Below are 19,410 nucleotides of genomic sequence, written 5' to 3'. Positions count from 1 at the left end.
TGGAACGGAGAGCCATGAAATAGCAGTAGGCAGGCACCAGTGTCAGGAATTGGGAGGCAGAGGAGAAAATGTTAGATAATAAGCATGACTGAGGGGACTATGGTGTCACATATGAAAGTCTGTGCACATCCCATTTCTTCATCCGAGCACTCATTCTTTACGAGCATGCCCTGTGCCTTGAGAGTCTTCACTAGGTCTTCTCCTGTTCACTGGATCTTGGATCTAGTGCTAATCCGCCCCACGGCACCATCTAGCCACACCAAACATAGTGAATTAACTTGTCTCCCAGTTTCGTTCCCAGAGTATGACAGCTAAGTACTTGCCTCTTCAAACTGAGCATACCCCTGTAGGAAATCAGTCTGTATAAATCCAGACTCACACAGAGAAGCGGGATTTGAAGATTGGAGGAGACTTTAGGGAAGATCTCTCCCCTCAATCGAAGTGCTACTCAGAGCTTTGCTAGTAATGACATTCTTCCAGCAACCTAGGAAAGAAGCTTCGTAGTTTTCACTCTTTCTTTCTAGGTCACCTTCCACATCACTTGTTAAGACTAAAGTCTCTTTGAATCTGACTTCCCAATATCTCTCACGTTTGTCGTGGCTGTGCTGTCTCCCCTGAATCTACTCTGGCTTAGTTAACCAGCTCATTTCTAGATACATGCTGGATGCATGAAAGAGCAAGTTCTTTGGATTAGGTTTAAGTGGGGTCAAAACCCAACTGTACCACCTGTTAAGGTGTGTGATGTTGGGCAAGTTTGTTCATCAATCAAAGTTAAATTTCTTCATTTATAAAATGGGACTAATACTTCCGTATAGTGATAATAAATTAGATGACATATAAAAACTGTTTGGGATACATTCAGTTCCAAATAGTTGTTAAATATCTTCTTGAGTTGATCTTAAAATACTGCATTAATTTCATTACCTCCTTGCTTAAATATACACCATTATCCCTGAATACCTCACAAGAGCCTTCAAACCTCCTGCCCCACCATCCTAGGTCCTCCGTAGAATATTCCCCACTTCCCTTTCCAGTTAGGCTAAACTTCCTTTATTGTTCTGCACCAGCCTTTAGCTAGTGCCAAGGTAGGGTTCTTATTATATCCTGTGTTCAACAGCTTCAACTGTGAAAGACCTTTTTTTTATTATCCCCAGAAGAAAACTTTATTTCCCCTACCACTGCTTCTAGACTAAAACTCCTCCAATCATTTTAGACTGAAGAATAGATTTTCTTTAGTAATAAATTTTTAGTCCAGCGTCATAATCATATAATGATATTTACTTTACTTATGTATTTGAAAATTTTTCCCCACTTACCTCCAGTTGAAGCCTGACTAAAAATAAAATAAAATAAAATAAAATAGAAAAATTAAACAGCACAGGGGTGCCTGGGTGGCTCCGTCAGTTAAGTGACTGCCTTTGGCTCAGGTCATGATTCCATAGTCTTGGATTTGGTCTCGCATTGGACTCCCAACTCCACGGGAAGTCTGCTTCTCCCTCTGACCTTCTCCCTTCTCATGCTCTCTATCACCCTTTCTCTCTCTCTCTCTCTCTCTCTCTAACAAATAAATAAATAAAATCTTTAAAAACCACATTAATCAGCACAGAAAGGGGAAGCCCAGTCACTCTGAACTTCAAGGACTGAGCGGCTAATCCCCTTTCACTCTTCAGCATCAGAGAGCACTAGTGCATTCAGGTGTAGTTCTAGAAAAAGATGTAAGATACACTTCATATACTGTCACATACGACACAGCTTTACTAGTTCCAGGAGAGAAGACACACACTGAAACCTAATGGAGCCCTTCAAGGATTTCTAGTTCAAGGGGGTGCCTACTGCTTCCCAGAGGTCGCAGCCCTTGTTCTCCATTGGAGGTTGAGTGTGAGATCTCCAGGGCTCTTAAATGATGTCCAGATGTGGCCTGTGCCCTCACAGTACTCCCAACAGCCCAAGTAAGAATTAAGGGACATGTAGACTCATAAATTAGAAAGTGGAAGATACTTCGGGGCACCTGGATGGCTCAGTGGGTTAAGTGTCTGTCTTCCAGCCCCTCTTCAGGCTCCCTGCTCAGCAGGAAGTCTGCTTCTCCCTCTCCCTCTGCCTTTCCCCCAACTCATGTGCTCTCTCGCTCTCTCTCAGATAAATAAATAAATAAATAATCAAACAAATAAATAAATGATGTCTTTTAAAAAAAGGTGGAAAACACCTCATGGATCATAGTTTAAAATTCTAGGTCACTAAACTATAGAGGCAGCAACTCAACCACCTCCACATTTAATTTGTAATATGTCTACTATTTCAACAACACTAGTCCAAAGGTTTTCAGTTCTTGTCCAAATACGAATGGTAGCTCTACATTCACAAACACTGAATGTCTTCCCTAAAGGAGATCTATGACTTTCTACTTTAAGAGACCTTTAAGGGAATAATAAAAAGCAATCTTGTGAAGGCCTAAGCAGCACCCCAGACATTGCCCCCAAATACTGTTCCTCAAATGCTGTAAAAAATACCATTCCCTCAAATAAATAATAAAATCTTAAAAAAATAAAAATACCATCCCCCTACCTAGAGCTTCCATGATACCAACCACTGAGTGATAAGAAATGATTTGCCTTGGGGCACCTGGGTGGCTCAGTGGGTTGAAGCCTCTGCCTTCGGCTCAGGTCATGATCCCGGGGCCCTGGGATCGAGCCCCATGTCGGGCTCTCTGCTTGGCAGGGAGCCTGCTTCCTCCTCTCTCTCTCTCTCTCTCTCTGTCTGCTTGCCTCTCTGCCTAATTGTGATCTCTGTCAAATAAATAAATAAAATCTTTAAAAAAAGAAAAAAAGAAATGATTTGCCTTGCTCCCAGCAGCTGAGTCAATTCTAAATAATCAACTACTACATTTCATGCCTTGTGTCCTTGTGTTATACAGCTAGTCTCTAATATCCCGCAGAGAATCTCTGAGGAATACAACTTTTTTAATGAAAAAAAAAAGGGCAGTTATTATTTGCTCCATTCACTGACATAAACCATCTAAATCAAAAAGGAGAAACTATTATGTAGCATATCATATTCTCATTTATTTCTCTCTCACAAAGGATGCATCAGTTTAGACTTCATTTCTTTCAAGGAGTAAACACTCAGGCTTCTATGTTTAGTTTATTGTCTCTGATTTAGAAAACAAAACTTTGGATTATAAATATCTGTTTATTCATCCGAATCTCTGAGACTTTCTATCTTTAATCACTCCCACCCTAAATTGTAATGTTGGGGGACTGTTCAGTTATCTATTTTTATATCATAAACCATTCTGAAATTTAGCAACTTGAAATAACAACCATGTTATTTTCTCAAATGTCATATGTCAAGAATTTGAACAGGGCTCATCTCGACAGTTTTTCTGCTCTATGTGCCGTCAGCTGAAGCTTGCTGGTATCAGCTGGTAGATAAGCTAGTCTAGGTAATTCAGACTGGCCTCTGATTTGTCTGGTGTCTTGAAGGAGATAGCTTGAAGGCTTTGCTTAGCTTATACCTTCCTCTGGAATGCCTACAAATGGCCTCTCTGCATGGTGGTCTCAGAGTAGCAGGAATTCTTCGAGGGTATCTCAAGGCTCCCAAAGTAATTGTTCATACAGGCACAAGGAAATATTGTATGGCTTCTTGTGACCTGACCTCAGAAGTCCCAGAGCACAAATGCCATCTCACTGTATGTTCAAGCAAGTCGCTATCTGTGGCCCAGGGTCAGGGGAAGGAAATCAGACTCCGTCTCTTAAAGGGTAGAAAAGCAAAGAATTTATGGTAATTTTTAGTCTACTTTAGACACTTATATTAATTGAACTCCCTTATGTTTATTTTTGAACACATATTTATTGAACGCCCCTAAATGTGTTCCAGACACTGCCAAGCAATAGGGATAGAGCAGTGAACAACTAAAAGGAAAAGACCTGCTCTCCTGTTAGTCCTATTTCTATTCTTTGTACTCCAGCACCAAGCACAGTACATGGAATGTTAATGGAAACCCAGTATATTTTGGAGGAGCTTAATAGGTGAGTTTGGAGAGTGGGAGAGATGGACAGCTCTTCCCTTCAGAAGTGTTGGGAATGAGGTGACTGAGAGGAAAGAAGGAGCACTACTTCACCATCTTGACCCTTTCCAGGTAGCTGCCGTAACTTCTAGTATCTTAAATGAGCCTGCCTGTCACTGCCAACTCGACCAGGTCCAAGCTGAGAGTTTGCCAGTCCCAGTCTTTCATCCATTTTGATATAACATATACCCTAGAAAACACCTTTATGCTTTAGATTGGAGCAACAATATTTAGCTTCCAATTCTACTTTCTTATTTTTCCAAGACTTCAGTGCCTTTGTTTCATTTATTAAATCTGGAATGTTTACAGAACTTCCTTTCTTCAGTATAAAAACTCACCAGAGTATTAAATCACAATGATAGCATTGTGGTATACCTCTGGGAATAAGTTGTGCTCATATAGCCTGTTTAGAGTATTCTTGGTCTTTTATTTGTTTTGTTTGTGTGAGGCTTGGCTTCGAATGACTTGGGGAAATTACTACATTATAGGGAATGACCTATCATTTTAGGTTCCTTCCATATTTTCTGATGGCTTGTATATTTCAGTGTTGATGCATTCCCAAAAATATAATCAGTTACTGTGACAACATCAGCTCAAGACACATTTCCCAAAACATGATGAATGTTTACTAAGGATAGTAAATTTAAGTTTTTTCATAGAAGTCGCATGAGCTTCATAAAAAATTATTTTAAGCAAAACTCTTTCAAAGGAATTTAAAAAAATCTTATTATTACTATTACAGTAGGGTTTCTTCATATAGGCATTTTTTGGTATATAGTGAGCTATCACCACAAAAGGGAGTACTCAATGTTGGGGGAATCCAGCTCTCTCATCTATACAATTTAAGATAACCTTACAAACAAGAGTTCACGTTGACAAGGTCCAGTGTATATACTAATTCTTCTTAAGTTACTAATAAGTATTGTCTGGATGACAGATATTAACACGTCTTTTTTATTTTGTTTTTCTTCACAAAACATGGGAATCCAACAAAATGAATCCTCCTAAGGACAAATTTTGGACATTTAAATAATATGCCAGGTAGTGATGCACCTTTCCAAGAGGAAATAATATTTCATTTTCTAAAGATTCTTCTTGGAGAATACAAAGAGAAAAATCTAGTACTAAAAGCAAGCTCTGCAAAAATGCATGTTTGAAGAGTTTTGATTTATAAAAGGGTAAGAACAAGATTACTTCAGAGCCATTCATACTTGTAGTAAATGAAACTGCATATATATATATAATATTTAACAATTCTTTTTACTTCTTTTTACATCTTTATGGAAATATTTTTACAGACATTTAATAGAGAACTTGAAGGAAGAAAAAGTGATCATTTTCAGAGCTAAATGTAATGAAACAAAATAATGTTAATATTATCATTTATAACCTCTATTTCTTTGTGGCTAAAAGAAAATGGAAGTAATATGAAGTTTTGTCCACTTCATATCCATTTTGTTTTATAGGTTTGCCCACCTAGAAGCCTCATGTAAATATTATAAAAGTTATTAGGTTAATTCTCCCTAGACATTTGGCATGACTTTCATAGACTCTATAATAGATAAAGTGGAAATGAATTTGGACATTTGTTTATGAAGAATTAAAATAAATGTTCATCTTTACATAGATAAAAAGATTAAGATCTTGTCATCCATAGACACTTTTTGAAAGAATCAATAAAGCATGTTCATCAGCAGAATAAAAAATGAACACAGGGAGATAAATAAAACACAAGTGTATAACCACAGAACCTATAAAAAATGTGCTGGTAAATTTAATCAAACATTTGCTGTGAGGAACAAATATGCTTATACCTAAAATATTTTATTAAGAAAAATATAGAAAAAGGTCTAAAGAATAAGAAGTGGGGTGTTGTTCAGTGGTAGCTGAAACATGAAATATTTCTTATAATAGAAGGATACAGATACTGAATAATTTTGGATCTTGTTAGAAAATTTAAAAGCTAATTGTGCATGTTAAAAAATTAGAGTAAACATTAAAAATCTAAATTAAATATCTTATTTCCAAAGTAGGAGAAGAATGAAAAGAAAAAACTATCAAGCTAATTTAACTGTGATAAAAGAATTATTATAAACATAATATATATGATTATACATTATTTTATCATAATAGTAATATTTCATTTATTATTGTTTTAATTAATATACTTTATGATAACATTATTATAAAAATTAAACGCTTGAAGTAAATTCAAATAGGCATCAACATTCTCAGTGTAGAGTTTTATTTTCATAGAGTTATAAAGAACTCCTACAAATAAACAAGAGAAAATCAAATAATTCAATAAAAAAGTGGACATATCAAAAAACGATTTATAGGAAAGGAACTTGAATTGCCAGTAACTATAAAAACCTGTGTTCAGTCTCACTAATAATTAAGAAAATGCAAGATAACACCTTATCAGATAGGAAAAAAACTAGTAAAAATTTTCAAATGACATGTCTTGTCTGGTTTCAAATCCTAACTCTACGACTTATTGGTTGTCTGACTATAGCAAATCATTTAACTTCTCTGTGTTAATTTTCTCATCAGTAAAATGGAAATATTACTTGTGTCAGGGAATTGTTAAAATTTCTTTTAAGTTTCTTTTTTTAATTTTTAAGTAACTGTACCCAGTGTGAGGCTTGAACCATGAGATCAAGAGCCACATGCTCCACTGACCAAGTCAGCCAGGAGCCCTGAGAATTGTTATGATAAATGAGTTAATATTCACAAGATTCTTAGAACAGAGCCTGCCTATTATAACCATTAGAAAACTTTCAGTTAAGTAACAGAAATATTGACAAGGATGTGAGAAAATAAGAATTCCTTTTCTTTTTCTTTTCTTTTTTTTTTTAGTTTTTATTTTAATTCCAGTTTGTTAACATACAGAGTTATATTCCTTTCAGGTGTACAATATAGTAATTCAACACTTACATACATCACCCTGTGCTCATCACCACAAGCCCTTTCCTTAATCCTCATCACCTATTTAACCCGTCCGCCCCATGACCTTCAGATCGTTCTCTGTAATTGAGTCTATTTCTTGCTTTCTCTCACTCTTTTTTTTTCCCTTTGCTTATTCGTTTTGTCTCTTAAATTCCACATAAGAGTGAAATCATATTGCATTTGTCTTCCTCTGCCTGACTTATTTCACTTAACGTCATACTCTCTGGCCCCATCCGTATCATTGCAAATAGCAAGATTTCAGTCTTCTGTATGGCTAGATAGTGTTCCTGTGTGTGTGTGTGTGTGTGTGTGTGTGTGTGTGTTGTACCACATCTTCTTTTTTTTTTTAATTAATTAATTTATTTATTTGACAGACAGATCACAAGTAGGCAGAGAGGCAGGCAGAAAGAGAGAGGGAGAAGCAGGCTCCTGGCCGAGCAGAGAGCCCGATGTGGGGCTCGATCCCAGGACTCTGAATCATGACTTGAGCTGAAGGCAAAGGCTTTAACCCACTGAGCCACCCAGGCGCCCCGTATACCACATCTTCTTTATCCATTCATCAGTCAGCGGACAGTTGGGTTGCTTCCATATCTTGGCTATTGTAAATAATGCTGTGGTAAACATTGGAGTGCATATATCCCTCTGAATTAGTGTTCTTGTATTCTTTATGCAAATACCCAGTAGTGTGATTACTGGATCATAAGGTTGTTCTCATTTTAACTTTTATTTTTAAGATTTTATTTATTTATTTGAGAGGGGCAAAGAGAGAGACTGCACAAGTGGGAGGAGGGGCAGAGAGAGAGGGAGAAGCAGACTCCCTGCTGAGCTGGGAGCCTGATGCAGCGCTCCGTCATGAGATCATGGAGATCATGACATGGGGCTCCATCCCAGGACCCCGATCATGATCTGAGCCAAAGTCAGACCCTTAACTAACTGAGCCACCCAGGTGCCCCTCTATTTTTAACTTTTTTTTTTTTTTAAGATTTTATTTATTTATTTGTCAGAGAAAGAGCGAGCGAGAGTGAGCACAGGCAGACAGAGTGGAAGGCAGAGTCAGAGGGTAAAGCAGGCTCCCTGCGGAGCAAGGATCCCAAGGTGGGACTCGATCCCAGGACGCTGGGATCATGACCTGAGCCGAAGGCAGCTGCTTAACTAACTGAGCCACCCAGGCATCCCTATTTTTAACTTTTTGAGGAAACTCCATACTGTGTTCCAAAGTGGCTGCATCAGTTTCATTCCCACCAACAGTGCACAAGTGTTCCTTTTTCTCCACATCCTTGTCAATACCTGTTGTTTCTTGTGTTGGTGATTTTAGCCATTCTGACAGGGCATTGTATCCGTGATATCTTTCTGTACTTTTGATTTGTGATTCACTGATGATAAGTGATGATGAGCATTGTCTCGTATGCCTCTTGGCCATCTTGATGTCTTCTTTGGAGAAATGTTTATTCATGTCTTCTGCCCATCTTTAACTGGATTATTTGTTTTTTGGGTGTTGAGTTATACAAGTTCTTTATATATTCTGGACACTAGCCCTTTATTGGATATGTCATTTGAAAATGTCTTCTCCTATTCTGTAGGTTGCTTTTAGTTTTGTTGATTGGGAATTCCTGATTCCTGTAAGCAGAAGTGTATATTGGAACCCCTACTTTGCAGAGGAATTTGGCAATGTCGAGTAAAGGTTGAAATGTGTATAATTCAGATTTTTTTTTAAAAAAAAGATTTTATTTATTCATTTGACAGAGAGAGACGCAGCAAGAGAGAGAACACAAGCAAGGGGGAGTGAGAGAGGGAGAAGCAGGTTTCCTGCTGAGCAGAGCCTGATGCAGGACTCAATCCCAGAACCCCAGGATCACAACCCAAGCCAAAGGCAGACGTTCAACTACTGAGCAACCCAGGCGCCCCTATAATTCAAACTTGTAACAAGCAGAATGCAATCATAAAATAACTGTTTTCTCCTATGACAAGTTCCATAATTCAGCCACATGTTACAGGAGAATCTGAAGTCCCCTGGTTACTTTTTTAAGACAGTTGCATTTAGTATTTAATACCTAAATACCATATACTTTTTACCAAGTTCAAAGTTGTTTGTCTGTCCCCCAGCTCCAGCCTGTTGAAGGGGAGGAGGCTGTAATAGGAAAGGAAGAACATGATCTTTAGCTTTTTTTTTTTTTTTTAATGTTGCTTCTGTGCTTCCTCCCCCCACCATTCAAATGACGTGTTTTGGGTTTTTTTTTTTTTTTTTTTTTTTAATTTCTGGGAAATAGTTTTGTCACGTTGGGGTTGGGAGGAAGAGAGTGTGTCATTTTGGGTCCTATGGAAAACAGACCTCAAGTGTAAAGGATTTACTGGGGATAACACCTGTGAAAGAGAGGGGAAGAGGCAGGGAAGGAGTTCAGACTTTGATCAGAATTACAAGAAGAGGGCAGAAAAGGAGATTGCAAAGGAAAAGCCTCGGACCGTGGTGTAAATCTGAAAACATCTTGACACGCCCAGTGGAATGTTCTGGCAAAACCACTGGCCATTGATGAGTTCCTCATTGGGCAGAAATGGTCAGGCCAAAGCAGCCCTGTGGCTTGGATGCTGGGGGACATCCTGACGCTGGAGCAGCTCGAGGATGTCATCTGACTGCACTTCTCACAACAAATCCTCTCTGGAGAAGAGATGAGCAGAGCTCCACTGCCACTTCACAGAAGGGGTCAGGATCGGCCTTACTTGGCTCGGACTACCATGGGTTACGTCAGGGCTGCCTAGTCTGGACAGGCAAGGAAAGCTAATTCTTCCTTTCCTGGGTCCTTTTGTGAGCTCATCAGAGCCTCTCCTGATGGTATTGCTCATCAGTAAATCTGGTGTCTTGGGACTTCAGCCTACACCGAGACAGCAAAAGTTCCATTTTCACATCATCCTACATCTGTTTCTTACACCTGGCAATTCAACTTCTGCAGAAAACATATGCCCAAGAGTGTTCATTCAAGCATTGCTTGTTATATTGGAAAAAATGGAAATAATCTAAATATCTATGAATGTAAGAGTGAATAAATAAATTTATGTGCTAGAACAGTATGTAGCAGTGGTTCCCAAACTTCAACACCGGAGCCGCCTACAGGGCTTACGGGAACACAGATGGCTGGGCGCTGCCCTCTGGAGTTTCCGATTCAGTGGGACTACAATGGGACCTGAGAATCTGCATTGCTGACAGGGTCCCAGCGATGCTGCTTGTTTTGAGTCCACACTCTGAGAACCACTGTTACATCACAGTTGAAATGACAAAACTAGATCTATTGCATTATGAATAAATGTTAAAACAACTTAGCAAGTTGCAGAATGATGCATATGGTCTAGTACCAATTATATAAAGTTTCAAAACAAAATAGTACAATACAGTAACATGCACAAACTATAAAACATAGTCAAGAAGGACACTTGCTAATTTCATGGTAGTAGTTATCTGAAGGAGAAAGGGCTATTGAATTGGAGACAAGTTGAAAAATCTCTAAAGCTAAAATGGGAAAGGTTAACATTTTGCTAATAGTGGTTAAAAAGGCATTTGTTGTATTCCTTCTCCGTGGTTTTCTCTATATTTGAAATGTATCACTAAAAATAATTAAAAATACACAAGCTGTTTTTTGAAAGAAAACAAATTTTAGCACAATTTATTATTTACTCATTCATGTTCAAAAGGAATTTAATTTATACATAACAAAAATTTATATTTGATCTATGAACAGCAAAGATTATTGTATTTTGTAAAATAAATAATATTAGATGATACGGAATCTTGTCCATATTGAAGGTAAGATGAATAAAACAGCCCTAATTGACAGTTTCTTTAATACTGAAATATTTATAACCATATTTAGGTAATTGAAAGTAGTGATGATATGACCATTATCATTAATATTAATAATTATGACTAGTTATTCTTTTGAAGCCGTTACACAGAGATAGTGGGAAAAGATAGCAAGTGCCTAATTTCAAATTACATTATTGATGTAAAGATAACCTTAAAGAGTCTTAAAATATGGGATTGTTGGTGGGTGCCTTAAATTATTCATCTTAATGGCCCAATGACTGACGGAAAATTCTGACAGCAAATAAGTCAAACTTGAAATCATGTTTGAAATCATTAGAGGAAGATCTTAATGCTGTACATACCAGGTGTGCAGATAACAAGATTTCTTTTTTTTAAACTTTGTTAGCAGAATGCCTGGGTGGTTCAGTCAGGTAAGCATCTGCCTTCAGCTCCGGTCATGATCCCAGGGGCTCTCTGCTCAGTGGGGAGCCTGCTTCCTCCCTCTCCCTCTGCTGCTGCCCCTGTTGTGCTCTCTCCCTTCTCTCTCTCCCTCTCCATCAAATAAATAAATAAAATCTTTAAAATAACTAAGTAAATAAATTAAACTTTGTTACATTCTTAACTTAGTGTTGAGGATGGTGAGAGGGAAGGGAATCAAACCTCAGAAGAGATGGATAAATTTGCTGCTTTTATGAATGACACTGAAGATTTTAATATTTCTTTAAAAGAAATTAGACACATAGACTCTTTCTGACCATGTAGGCTGTTTCTTAGGAAACTAATCTAGATCAATACAATAATGGCTGACACTCACTGTAAAACTAAAAGCATGTTCCATTATTCCTAGTCCTTTTAAAATATGAATAAGATCTTACTAATTTTTTTCAGTTTTAGCTATGTATCTATTGCATTATACAAATATAGTTTGAGAATGCAATTTAGTGAACTGTTCTAAGCTGGTAGAATCAATGGTTTACCACAAAGGGCTTAGTCATTTCCATTAAATAATTTTTGTTTACCGGCATCCTCGAGTCCTGGTCAATTAGAGATTTTTCAGTGTTAGGGATCTCCTTTTCCTACAGAAAAGGAAAAAAAAAATCTCATTACAGATGCCATTTTAATTAAAAGCTATTAAGTACCAATGTATTCTAACTGAAGCAATAATTTTCAGGAAAAAAAATCTTTAATAAGGGATGAGTTCTTAGCTTGAAATGGAGCCAGGTTCAGCTACTCATAATAAAAATCACTGTTAACCTCATTAAAGACCATTTACCTCCATATTATATTCTAAATCAATGCTGCAAGTTTATTTTATTTTGTTTTAAACATCTGTCATACTGCTGGCAACATTCAGCAACCGAATTTTTTCAGTGTTTTTCCCTATTAATCATCATCCCCTCTTTTTATTTTTATTTTTTTCCATCCAGAGACTAGTGGGATGTTTCTGTTGCTTTTCCTGCCATCCCAACATTTTAACTCAGCAGAAAGCAAGGCAGGTCCACAATGAAGTATTTAACTCAAACTGGGAATGGAGCGGGGAGGGGAGCTTGGGTTCAAAGTAAAAATGTGAAAATTCTTCAATTGCTTGCATGTTTAACATCTCCATTAATTAAAATCATCCTTTTTCTGTGAATTCATTTCCTCAGTGCAAGTGGCACAGATATTACCAGACAGAGACGGGTGTAAATCCCATGCAAATGATTTTTATTGAACATGTACTGTGCACATTTTAGGGACTGTATTCTACCTAAATAATGCAGGAGCGTGTGATGCCTGCCAAATCCCACACAATGTTGAAACCCCAGTTAGTGTTTTATCTTTAAAGAGAGAGTTCTGCGTCCTTTTGGCAGCTGATGAGTTCAGATAGAAAACATGCCAGCAGTGTGGACGGATGCATTATCACACGCACACCCCTGCCTCTTCATATGCCATAACATTGGCAAGCAGAGCCCAGAGCTCTTTAAGAAGAAGAAGCTCATAAATAATGGTTGAATCACACAAGGGATAATTAAATGAGACAACTGAATGCCGATAGACTCCCCAGCGGAAAATACTCTTCAGTGAGGATCATTTCTGCCTCTCCTTTTTTTTTTTTCTTTCTTTCTTTCTTTCTTTCTTTCTTTTTTTATAAAAATATTTCTCAGGTTTAGTTCTGAGAACAGTTCATTACCGTAGATACTTTTCAAATGGGAGGGTTTTAAAAATTTGTCAAACTCTGCAAAACATTTTGAGACATTTTCATATTTGAGAACATTTCTTCAAGGTATATAAACATAGAGACATAGTCTCATTTTTAAATATCTTTGCTTTAATCTCACCATTCTAATGACATATGCCTGTTTGACAAACCAGCCACAGGTAACGCTCCTGAAAAGCAAAAGAAGAAACTTTCATAACGTGCAAAATCTCCCCAAGTGGCGCATCTCACAATGCGAGTGGAATTCATTCATTCTTTTCATTTAGGATAAATACACATCAATGTTATAGCTGCCTCCTCATTCTTAAAAAATGAGATTCACAATGAATTTCAATGTTTCTCCACCAACCTCCTCCGAATTCTTTTTCAGAAAAGCTGAATGTTTCTGGCTTGACAGCTTTGTGCTCAAGGTTGACAGGATATTTTTAGCATCCCAAGTATTTTAAAGGCTCAAAAAAAAATCTAGCTCTGGTTTGCTTGTTTATGAAATACATTTAGCAGACAATTACAGTTGGTTTAATATGCATTCATGGCTGTCTGAGGGGAAAAAAATTGCCTTCAGCTTTTTTGGCAAAACGAAGAGAAATGTGTATTCTTTCACACTAAGGCCACTCAGAATGGGGCATGCTTGCTGATCACCGACGGTTGTGCATCTTACAACAATAAAAGGAAGAAGCTATTGAAGGAGCTAAAACTAGCTTAGCTTTACTTCTTGATCCATACAAGGATCCTGGGGTTTCCATCCTGACCGATTTTAATTTAGTAGCAACAAGGCAATCCTGCACAACTGTGTGAAGTTCTACCTCACTTTCAGGCGGGGCTCTGAAAAGTTATGTGAAAATCTACTTTATGACTCCAGTCAATACTTATTTTGTACCTGTAATGTGCCAGGCCCTGTAGTTAGTTCTGGAGCTAAAAAAGTAAATAAAATGAAGTTGGTCACTGCCCTCTTGGTGATTACGCTCCAAAAGAACAGACATAAGGAAAAAATTAAAAGATCAGTGAGATCTCTGACATGACACAGTGTCACTTAGGCAGTATTCTAGCCTGAAGAACATATAGCTAACTACAATGAAACATCAGACAAAACTGAAGGGACATCAGTTCTGTTAAAAAGAAAATCTAGGACTCTATTCCTAATATATCTATCTATCTATCTATCTATCTATCTATAGATAGAAAGATATAGAAAGAGAGAGAGAGAGAGAGATTTATTGACAAACAAAAGAAAAATTATGGAAGTTTTCTGAATTAAAGATGACTGAAGAGGAAAGTAGATGAGCCCAAACTACTTCTTGTCCTAGTGGGTGAATTAATAAAAATGGTATATAGATGTAAGTAGTAAAAGTGATACATCATTGTTCAGTTTTACTGAGTTTACTGAGGCTCATAACTCTGTGAGGGTGATAGAGAATATCTCCATTCTTGGAAAATATATTCTGGGTGCCTGGGTGGCTCAGTGGATTAAGCCACTGCCTTCGGCTCAGGTCATGATCTCAGGGTCCTGGGATCGAGCCCTGCATCGGACTCTTTGCTCAGTGGGGAGCCTGCCTCCTTCCCTCTCTCTCTCTGCCTGCCTCTCTGCCTTCTTGTGATCTCTCTCTGTCAAATAAATAAATAAAATCTAAAAAAAAAGAAAATATATTCTGAAGTGTCTAAGGATAAAAAGCTATGACATATGCAGCTTACACTGAAATGTTTCAGAAAAATATGATGTGTGAGTGTGGGGGGATTGCAAATGATAAAGCTAGTGGACAGTAGGAGAAGTAGGGTAAGGAATGCGCCACTCACTATTCTTCCAACTTCTTTAAGTTTAAAATCATATACGTAAACTACAAAAGTTTGTTTTTAAAGATGTCTACTGCAAAGGAGTTGTATAGGATGCTACAGGACCCGGCAGGAGAATATAGCCTTGCCGCTGAGCAGGTTTGCCTCAGAACATAGCATTCAAGATTCCTGAAAACCACTTAGGATGGTTCCTAAGAGAAAAGAAGAGCTCAGAGTGAAATACAGTGTGGGTGTTATGAAATCATTCTAGACACAAATATTTATGAATGCCTTGAGGTAGTTATGTATTTGAAACCAGTGAAATCCAACCCAATACAGCTCGAGCACAGAGGTGGCAGAGGAATGGCTGAGAGGAAAAAGGAAAGGGTAAAGTTTAAGGGATCTGGTTATATAGGGTTCCAGAAAACGAGTCATAATAGCCGCTAAGTTTAGAAATGGCATGGTTAATAGTGTCATGTAATTTTAGGGCTAAAGAGAAAAATGAAATGATTCTTCTGGCGTAGTAAATAAATAGGAAAAGTACGGATCTTCAAAGGGTGGAGGTTTGTTTTACTGATGCAGCATGAGAACCCAAATGGTGATCCAATGGTGATTTCTCGGGATCCAAAGGATCCAACTCTATTCCCACCCCATCTTTCAAGGAAACCCAAATTAAGAGGAGTCCCCATGCCCAGAGATGGTTAGAAGGGTCCTGGGAGGAGGGGATGCCAACCCACACTTGGTTGAAACCAACTGACAAAGCAGAAAGAAAGAGGGGCTGGAAGGATGTTCTCAGCAAACCTCCACGGGATGTCCTCAGAGAATAAAGGTTTAAGGTCACAAGCCTGGGCACCTGTCTTAGGGAAAAGTCAGAGAGAATGATGAAGCCCTCTCTTAAAGTTCTGTGACTCTATTTAAGTTTGATCGCATCACTTGAAGTTCAGTTGAAGGGCTGGCTGAAACCTCCCCTAGTGTTCCTGTTTGTTTCACCACCAGGCAGGGAGATGCCCTTATGTATCACGTTTTTCTTCCTTGAGAGCAGACTACATGTATTTCACAAAAATATCTTGACCATAATGAGGAACATGATAGTAGTGGGGACTAGGGAGATAAAGGGGAAGAATGGATTTAGAGGGCTGCTGAATTAATCCAAATGACAATTATCCGTCGATACCGAAGTTACGCCTGTGGAGGTTGTAGTGTTCCACTACTTTTTTGCTAAATCTTACACATTTAAAAACTTTGGAGAAAAATTTGTCTTCACCTTTTGAACTCGCTTAAAATAAGATATGCTTATTGATTAACAATCTAAGCTTTTGGAATTTATCCTGCTACAAGTTTATCTAGATACAATGTTATATATGTAATCTAGATCCCAAGAGCATTCTGCTAACTAGGATTTCATAGGACCCTGAGACCATGACCTGAGCCAAAGGCAGAGGCTCAACCTACTGAGCCGCTCAGAGCCCCTAGGATTTCACTTTTAACTAAAGGAAAAACGAATAACCTGAACCATCCAAGCAATTCTGCTATCAATCACAGGGCCTCCTAGAACCTATGTAGTACACATGTTGTTTTTCCTTAAAAATACAGAAGGGACCTCAAGATGAAGAAGTTGATATAAAACATCTAGGAACTGAGATGACCCTGTCATCTTTTATATTTGCTACATATTCCACCAAGGACTGGCCCTAGGTAAAGCTCATTCAATCAAAACATGTTATGACTGGGGCGCCTGGGTGGCTAGGTGGGTTGGGGCCTCTGCCTTCAGCTCAGGTCATAGTCCTGAAGTTCTAGGATCCAGTCCCATATCAGGCTCCCTTGGGAGCCTGCTTCCTCCTCTCTCTCTGCCTACTTGTGATCTCTGTCTGACAAATAAATAAATAAAATCTTTTAAAACTTTTTATTTAAAAAAAAATCTTTTAAAAAATCTTTTTAAAAATGTTATGATTAACAGTCCTTTTCTTTGATTTTTTAGTAGACTTGATAAGGTGTCATGTTTCTCTCTTGGCAATAAAAATAAATTCTTTGGGGGTGGGAGGTTGGGGTACCAGGTGGTGGGTATTATAGAGGGCACGGATTGCATGGAGCACTGGGTGTGGTGCAAAAATAATGAATACTGTTATGCTGAAAATAAATAAAAAATAAATAAATAAATTCTTTTTAAAATGGTAAATTTTGCTTTATAAAAACCTAAGAAACTGTACCTCTTTTTGAAGTCATATTTATGCTTACGTCTTAAGTAAATAGAAGTTCTCTATGGTCTTAGAAGTTGAATCTAGGAATTTTATTAGATTTTATATAGTTATTCCCATTAAAAGTATGCAATACTAGCATAATTGGGAGAAAATTAATTTCGGTATGATTCCCTAAGACTCATACATTTATTTATTTTATTTTTTTACAGATTTTTATTTATTTGAGAGAGAGAGTGAGTGAGCGAGCGTGAGCATGAGCAGGGGAGGGGCAGAGAGAGAATTTTTGAACAGACTCTCTGCTGAGTGGGTTGCCTGAGGCGGGGCTCTATTCCAGGATCCTGAGACCATGACCTGAGCCAAAACCAGAACTCCAATGCCTAACTGACTGAGCCTCTCAGGCACCGCATGTAAACTTATTTTTAATTAGCATGGGGAGCTAAAACAAACACAGAAATCATCAGTGAATCTTTACATTATGTTTTAAATTTGTCAAGTTGCTTTTCTTTCTTCTTTTTTTTTTTTTTTTAAGATTTTATTTATTTATTTGACAGAGATTACTAGTAGGCAGAGAGGCAGGCAGGGGGTGGGAGAGGGAAGCATGCTCCCTGCTGAGCAGAAAAGCCTGATGCAGGGGCTCCATCCTAGGACCCTGAGATCATGACCTGAGCCGAAGGCAGAGGCTTTAACCCACTGAGCCACCCAGGCGCCCCAAGTTGCTTTTCTTTACGTACCACCCCAGATGCATTGCACAAGGAAAATTCAGGTCAGAACCTGTATCTAGAGGTCAAGGATTTCTCCAAAATAATTGAAATGGACTACAGATTGTTCACTTCATACTCACACCTTGCCATTGAGATAGAGATAAGCATGATAATTTTGATTGTAAGGACAGGAGCCACAATGTGATAGAGAAATCGGGAACAGGAGAGCAGAGCCATTACTGAACAAATAGTGAAGCCCAATTCTACATGTTTTCTTCTTCAATTTCTACTTACTGCACTTTGATAACACTCATCACTTCTAACTAGAACTTCTCCCCTGTCTCAAGGAAAGCCACACCATTACAAGAAGGCTCACCAGCTCCCCATGGCCTACTCCCAGTAGTCACCAGATCAGTTCGTCCCTTACCTGGGAAACTTGAGCCCTAAGAGCTTGCCTCCACCTTGCATGACCTAGATAACCTGAAGCTGGTCAGCTGACTTGTGTGGGAAAGGGGCTAGTCTGCTCGAGTTATACTCCCTGAACCTGTGGCAATCTGCATTTTGAAGAAAAAAAAATACACCTTTTAAATTGGTCTGAGCAGTTAAGAAAATGTACTGGTTCGCTTAACTCAATATTTTTTTCAGAGCTGCTCTGTATCTCATGTGTATCTCTCTGCTCTGCATTCTATGACTCTGCTTCCATCCTCAGATTCCATAGAATATTTCCATAGCTCAGGAGTCTCACCATCATGTCACGTCAAGATGGCTGTATTAGTCTGCTGGGGCTGCCATCACAAAGTACCACAGACTGGGTGGCTTAAACAGCAGAAACTCATTTCCTCACAGTTCTGGAAGCTGGGAGTCTGAGATCAAAGTGTCTGCTGGGGGTTGCTTTGTTCCGAGGGCTCTCTCCTTTGCTTGTGGATGGCCCTCTTTTTCCTTTATCTTCACATGGCCTTTTATCTGAATGTCTGCATCTTAAGCTCCTTTTTTAAAAAATTAATTTCATTAAAACATAATGATTATTAGCCCCAGGGGTACAGGTCTGTGGATCATCAGGCTCACACATTTCACAGCACTCACAATAGCACATACCCTCCCCGATGTCCATAACCTAACCACCCTCTCCCTACCCTGTTTGTTTTGTGAGAATAAGAGTCTTTTATGGATTGTCTCCCTCCCAATAATCTTCTCTTTTTTTAAGGATACCAGTCCCATTAGATTAGGACCTACCTGTATGACCTCATTTTACCTTAATTACCTCTTTAAAGGGCCACCTCCAAATACAGTCACACTCTGAGTTCCACTACTGGGGTTAATACTTCAGTGTATGAATTGGAGGGGGCAAGGGAGGGACGTAATTCAGCCCATAACAACAGTACTTGCTGGGTAGTCAGCCAGGTAACTTATTTAGGCACACAGTATGAAGCTCCTGGGAGAGAGTCACGGCTACCTCAGAAACTTCCTGCCAGAGAGATGGCTTCATGTTTGCAGAAGTCTCAGCACAAATGTAGCCACTGAGCAACTTGTGGTCTGGGATGACAGGCATTCTTGAAGTGGTCATCATGGTCAGAGAGGTGAGACTAGACTGATCTAGGCACAGCCCCAGAGTTGAGGAGGAGCTCCAAATCTCATGGAGGAGAAGAGGGGAGTGGAAATTTGCCTTTTGAATTTGAATTCAAGAAGGGAGACCCAATTGGCATATGTTTAGGAAGGAGCAAGGATATTAGATAACTCTAAAC

The 19,410-nt window shown here is 38.5% G+C and overlaps 1 long non-coding RNA gene across 1 annotated transcript in view; it reads right to left on the bottom strand.

Annotated features, from left to right (window-relative positions):
- Nucleotides 1–19,410, bottom strand: part of LOC106003473 — a 58,480-nt gene that overhangs the window by 787 nt on the left and 38,283 nt on the right. Inside the window, exons 2-3 of the long non-coding RNA XR_001175997.2 lie at nucleotides 13,124–13,172; nucleotides 11,825–11,881 (exon numbers count right to left, since the gene is read on the bottom strand). This is a non-coding gene — a long non-coding RNA (uncharacterized LOC106003473). The remainder of the gene's footprint in view (nucleotides 1–11,824; nucleotides 11,882–13,123; nucleotides 13,173–19,410) is intronic.

Source organism: Mustela putorius, unplaced genomic scaffold, assembly GCF_011764305.1.
Source record: "Mustela putorius furo isolate JIRA1106 unplaced genomic scaffold, ASM1176430v1.1 tig00000854_pilon_pilon_pilon, whole genome shotgun sequence".
NCBI lineage: Eukaryota > Metazoa > Chordata > Mammalia > Carnivora > Mustelidae > Mustela > Mustela putorius.
This window is presented reverse-complemented; position numbering and strand designations above follow the sequence as displayed.